Genomic DNA, 6,831 nt, shown 5'->3' on the forward strand with positions numbered 1-6,831 from the left:
CTACTAATTTCTCTTAGTTCATTGAAAGAAAGGTTTGTGCTAATATTGTTCAAACCATTAAGTGCCTATGTCTTGTACTCTCAGTAACTAATTTAAAGATAACAATATTTAATGTATTAACCATTGTTATCCTCCTATTATCTTGTTTTGAAATTTTGGTTTTTTTTCTCTTTAAAAAATACTGTTCCTCTTCTGTATGGCTATCACCTGCTGATTCCAGCTGGCCCCTCACTCTCCTTTACTTATGCCTCTAGCCCTTGCTTACTTCTCTCCTTTCTGTTGTGCTCCTGTAACCATTCTTGGAGATTTTCAGTGCATAGCAAGATGAGATCTGTGTAAAACCTTAGACTCTCGGGGCTCTGACTTCCACTCGGCTCAGCCATCACTCACGTGGTCACATCCCAATCCTTATGATCTGAAGAACAGAGTCACAAATGAAAACAAAAGAACTGAACCATATCTGCAAACTTGATTTTAAATACCATGTTCCTGGCTCCCATCTATTTGTCTTTCAGTTCATTGATTCACGTCCCATCAATTCTCTGACTCTGACTCTGGCAAAACCTTCAATTTGTCAGTAAACACTTTCCCCTATCCATCACAGTCCTCCTGTCTTTACTTCCTATATTACCTAGCATAGATTCTCTGGTCTGCTGTAGCACCACTCCCTTGAAAAGCACAATAAAACCTTTTGCACAATTCTTGTACATCACCTGGAATATGCCAACCTTAGCTAATACAGGATCCTGTGCACTGTGTGCCTGCATCCCTGAACCTCAACAGTTCTAGAGAACACCACATTCCGGTAGCCACTGGTTTCCCTTTGAATGAGTGATCAAAAACCCACATGGACAGTCGTCTCTCAACTAGATGGTCCCCCCATATTTTCTAGTGAATTTGCTGCCTCTCTCCAAAGAGACTGTTTCCCAATTTAAAGTCTCTCTTCAAGCCTCTAACACCTTTTGCTTCATTTTTTTGTCCTATGCACATACTGGGGATTACCCAGGCTGGGGTCAAACTTGCAATCTTCCTGCCTCACCCAGTCATTCTTGGTTCACTCAGGAAAAAAGCATCAATCGGGAGTCAACCTTCTGTACTCTTTCACCATACCTAATGAGCTACACACATCTGTATCCCCTGTCTGTCTTCTCTTCTACTAATAGAGAAGACACACTCCAACGGTGAGCAGAGGTAAATGCCTAATCTCTTGCTTCTCATTCCATAACCTCTTGCCTTCTCCACAACTTTTTTTTTTGCATAATCACTTTCCCTCTCTTTACTCTTCATTCCCATAAACATACAGCTATGCCTTAATCATGCCAATTTTTAAAAAAATGTGCCTTGTTCACCACATGATCCTTAAATATCTTCCATTAACAGCAAAAGTTCTTAAAAGAATTATGTATTCTGCCTGGGTGTAATGGCACACCCCTGCAACTCCAGCAGTCTGGGAGACTGAGGTGGGAGGGTCATTGAGTGTGAGACCAACCAGGCAATTTAGTAAGACCCTGTTTCAAAATGAAGCAAACAAACGAGTTGGAAATATAGCTCAATATGAAGGTCCTGGGTTCAATCTCCATTATGAAACAAAAGAAGATATGTATCTTAGTTGCTCTGAAACCTCACTGCACTTGCTATTGCCATCCTAATGGATGTGCTGTGGTAGTTTATTGTGTTCGTAATTTGTGTTTCCATAATGATTAATAATAGACATGTTTTCATGTGCTCATTGACCATTCATATATCTTTTTTTGTGAAATGTTTGTTTAAGTCTTTTGTGTATTTGTAATGGGTTGTTTATCTTCTTATTTACATTTCTCAGTACCTTCTTGATCCTCTGTCAGATATATGCATCGGAAGGTATTTTTTCCTGATGTATAGTGTGCCTTTTCATTTTCTTCATTGTGTTGTTCAAGAAGTACAAGATTTTAATTAGGTCAAAGCTCATTTATGAAATGTTTTCTCTCACACTGTGTTCTCTCTAAGAATTCTTTGCCTACTCCAAAGTCTTAGGATTTTGTTCCATACTTTCTTGTAGATGTTTTATAGTTTGTATAGTCAGATTTTGGTCTAAGATTTATTTTGAATTCGTTTTTGTTTATGAGGTGAGGTAAGTTCTAAAATTTATCATTATCATGTGGTCTGGCACACTGTGTTGAAGGCTGTTCAATCTTCCTTTTGTAAAAAGAGACTGTCCTATTTTCTCTTTTGTGAAAAATTGATTGATAGTATATATGAGTACACAAGTCTATTTCTGGATCATATTCTGTTCCATTAACTTATACATTTTGACATTTTCTACTCTACTTGCTTTCTGTGATGCCATATTCTCCTGATTTTCTTCTTTGGCCATTCCTCAGTCTCTTTTGTCCACATGCTTCTGAAAACTGAGGGATCCAGAACTTGATCCGAGGCTCTGTCTTCTGTTATTCTGCTTATACATATCATCAAGTATTAATAAGAAGAAAAGGAGTGGGGAGATGGGAGAAATGAAAAGTAACATGTCTTAGAATGATCAGCATATGCAAAATCCAGGGGGAAAGCAGACAAGATGCATAGAAATTCACTGAGAATTGTTGGAGTCCAGAACACAAAAGGGGAAAAAGGCAACAGATCAGCAAGGGAAAGTTTAAGAATAATTGTGTAAACTATGCCATGTTTGTACTTAAATCTGACAGCAATAGGAGACTTGTCATAATCAGATATGGGTGAAAAATAATATGTTATGGTTGGTTGCATGTCATAAATGTTGAAGAATATTTAATCATTTCAGAAAATATAAATTATCAATTGAAAAATAAGACTACTATGGACTATGTAAGATTTATGTATTAAGATGAGTTCTCTTATCTTTCATTTTGAGACTGTCTTGCTAAGTTGCTAAGTTTCCCATGCTGGGCTCTGGTGATCTTCCTGCCTCAGCCTCACAGAGTGCTGGAAACATGTGATGAACATTTAAAAAAGACTGAAAGAAAAGTGTATTATCTCTTCAAAATAGCTTATTCTTGAGTGTTAAGACTGAAGGTGGCTTAATTTTCTTCTTTTCTTTTTTATAGTTTAAACAATTTTTGCAATAAACTTGTGTTAAATCTATAATAAGACATTTTTTAAAAATACCAGAAAACAAGTCATCTTATTTTTAGATGATATCCATTATTTAAGTTACTGTTTGAATAATGAGGCTGGGACTTCTAGGAAGATGGTGGAGTGGTGAGCAGAAGAAAAAGATCCTCTCTGAGATGAGGTGTCCAGACATGGAATATAGGAGCATGTGGAAGAGAAGGAGGAAAGTGGGTCCCCAGGATCCGGGGAGGATCTGAAGCAAGAATTGAGGTCCATGGGGATAACAAAGAGAGAGAATTCAATGAAGAAGAAGGAGGTGGCAGGCAGTGCTTTCTCCCTGAATGTGAACCACTGTATAGGAAGGGTAGCTTGAACCTGCAGATGCACAGTGACCACTGATGACCCCAGAGGCCTCTACGGAGAAGCATACCAGTGGAATGGAGCAGTGAACCCAATAAACTGCAGAGGCTGGTGAATTATTTGGGTTTAGACATCCTCTGGGCAGAGTGATTGACCAGGAGCCATCTTGGAGGGGCCCAGATGAGCTCAGAACTCAGAACAGCTAAGCGTTTGCTCCATCTAGTGGCTCCCAATGATAAGGAGGCTGCTGAATTCAAGTTGGCAGGAAGTCAGGGAGATGAGTTCAAGCCTGGAGGAAGCTGAGTTCAAGCTGGAAGAAAGTACACAGAACATTGCAAGCTGAACAAATCCAGTTCCAGCCACACAGCCAGAAACTAGTCTGAATTTCAGTGGAACTGAAGGTGCAGGCCTGCTGGGATTATCCACTACTCCACTGTAAATCTATGGCTGGTTTGCTGGGATAAATCAACTCAGATCTGGACTCTGTCTTCCCACATTGTCTACCAGTGATAGAGGAGACACACATTGAAGAGGACATTTTTTTCTTAGTTGCTTTTCCCCCCCTCTCTTTCCTTGTTTTTATTTTTGTTTGTTTTTTATTTTCTTGATTATTTGTTCTTCTTTTTATATGAATGTGAATATGGTTTCTATTTTTTGTTGTTGTTCTGTTCTGTTCTTGTTTTTATTTCTTCCTTCTCTTTTTCCCTCTTGTCTTCTTCACCAGTTTCCCAAAGTTTGTATGATTTTCCTTTGTCCTCCAGTCTTGCTTCTAATCACTTCCTTTTCTTCTATTTCTCTATTTTCCCCCCTAATCCCCTTAAAATTTTTTCCCCTGAGGGAAAAAATGCCATATTGAGGGCTTATTTACTGCATACAATTTTAGGGTTCATTTTAGATTTTGTTATATACCCACAAATCTAGTTCATATGGTTAAAGGTGGCAAATTAAAAGTTACCACAGTCTGTCATTTCCTAGGCTATGCTTGGTGCTGTTGTTATTACTGATTGTATTACTTTAGCCAAGGTGACATAATTATCTAATCTGTTTTTCTTCCTGGTATGCCAAGACTGAAATTGCCATAGAGATAAAAAATACTATAGGCCAGTGCCAAAGAATCAGGGCTGGGCCAAGTAGGTAACAACTTCTCATCCCCAATAAATTGAAGAGGTAGAATCTTGCAACACACTCAAAACCAAAAATCCAGGTACAGCTGGAAGACACCTCTGAGAAGCAGCTATTTCTGAAGTGTTTTAAATATTAGAAATAAAGCTACTTGCCATAAGCAATTATCAAGCACCAACCCAGGAATAAAACTAAAAAAGAAAAGGAAAAAAAGAAAGAACATGAGAAGACACTTAAACAAAATAAAACCCCAGACTCAACTCAACAAAGGCAAACTCAGGGGGCAATGAGGTGGAACAACTCAAAAACTACACACCTGAACTCTTTGAAGTGGTAACAGCAGAAGTAACCAAGGAGATGAATGAAGCTCTTGAAAAAAATCAGATGAAAAATAATTTCTCACATAAATACAGTGATTGTGACCATAATGAAAGATAAGCTTACTGATTATTCATGAAAACCATGAATGCCCAACATAGGAAAGAAGTGGAACCCATGAAACAGATTCAAACAGATATCCAAATTAAAACTTCCACTAAAATTATATGCAACAGAATGAGCCAATGTGAAGAGAGAATATCAGATATAAAAGACAGGATTATGGTTAGGGATCATGAAAAGAAAGATTTCTTAAAAATAGCAAGGGACCATGAGAAATCAATCCAGAAGTGGCTAGATGATGCAAAAAAGAATAAAATGTTTGATTGGAGTCAATGAAAAATCAGGAGATAGTGCAAATGACATTCAAAACTTGTTCACAGAAGCAATGGCAGAAAAATTCCCAGGCAGGGAAAGAAAATTTGACATACAATAAGTGAGGCATATAGAACTCCAGTAAGCCATGATCAAAGGAAAATCTACACCAAAGTATATGTAGTCCATATTTTCAAAATTTGACATAAGAAGAGAATATTAAAAGCTTTTAGAAAAAAAGAAACCAATCACCCATAAAGGAAAGCCCACCAGGGTCACGGCAGACTTCTCAACATAAACCCTCAAGTCAAGAAAAGTTTGGAGTGAAGTATTTCAAACACTAAAAGCAAACAACTTCCAAGCCAGCCTGATGTACCCTGTAAAACTACTTTTCAAAATTGATGGAGAAATAAGATACTTTATGACAGAGAATACTTGAGAAAATTCATGAACACTCCAGTATATTCTTAAAGTTATTCTAGAAAGAGATAACAATGATTACAACTCCATAAACTCCAACAGAATGAATCCATCAGGCAAGGTGAGCAATTAAACAGAAGGGAAAAAAGGGAGCTAAGAACAGGAAAATAACATGTTAAAGTCAATATATATCAGTTAAAATCATCAATGTTAATGGTGTCAATTTACCAATCAGAAGAAATAGACTGGCAGAACTGATAATGAAGCAAGATCCAACAATATCTTGCATACAAAAAATACATTTAATCAAAAAGAAATTCGTAGACTAAAAGTCAAAGGATGGAAAACAATACTCCATGTGACAGGAACCTGGAAATAAACAAGGGAATCTATTCTATTTGCAGACAAAGTGGATTTCAAGCCAAGATTGATTAAGAGAGACGAAGAAGGTCACTACATCCTTGTAAAGGGAACAATCCAAGAAAAAGACATAACAATCATAAATATATATGCAACAAGTACCAGTGCACCCAACTACACTAAACAAGTACTAATGGACATGAAAAATCAAATAAGCACTAGTACAACTGTAATGGGGGACTTCAACAAAAAATCAATAAAGAGATATTAGAACTAAACCAAACTTTTGAGCAAATGGACTTAGTACATGTCTATAGAGCATTCTACCCCACAACACATTCTTCTCATCTGCATATGGGATGTTCTCCAAAACAGATCACATACTAGCTCATAGAACATGCTTAAGGGAAGGCAAAGGAACTGAAATTATTTCATGCAGACCATAAAGCAATGAAATTGGAAATCAATGGCAAAAGAAACCACAAAACTTCATAAACATGTAAATTAAATAATACTCTCCTAAACAACAAATGAGTCACAGATGAAATTAAAGAAGAAATTAGACAGTTTCTGCAGTTAATTAATACTGCCAATAAAGTGTATGGGAACTTATGGGACACAATTAAAGCAGTCCTAAGGGGGAAACTTATAGGAGTGAATACCCATATCAGGAAAACAGAGTGAGCTCAAATGAACAACCTAATGTTGAACCTCATGTTTCTAGAATAAAAGGAGTAAGTCAAGTCCAGGGAGGAAATTATAAAGATCAGAGCAGAAATTAACACAGTGGAGACTAATAAAATAATATAAAGA

This window comes from Chinchilla lanigera, unplaced genomic scaffold, assembly GCF_000276665.1.
Source record: "Chinchilla lanigera isolate Chin_1 unplaced genomic scaffold, ChiLan1.0 scaffold00011, whole genome shotgun sequence".
Lineage (NCBI taxonomy): Eukaryota > Metazoa > Chordata > Mammalia > Rodentia > Chinchillidae > Chinchilla > Chinchilla lanigera.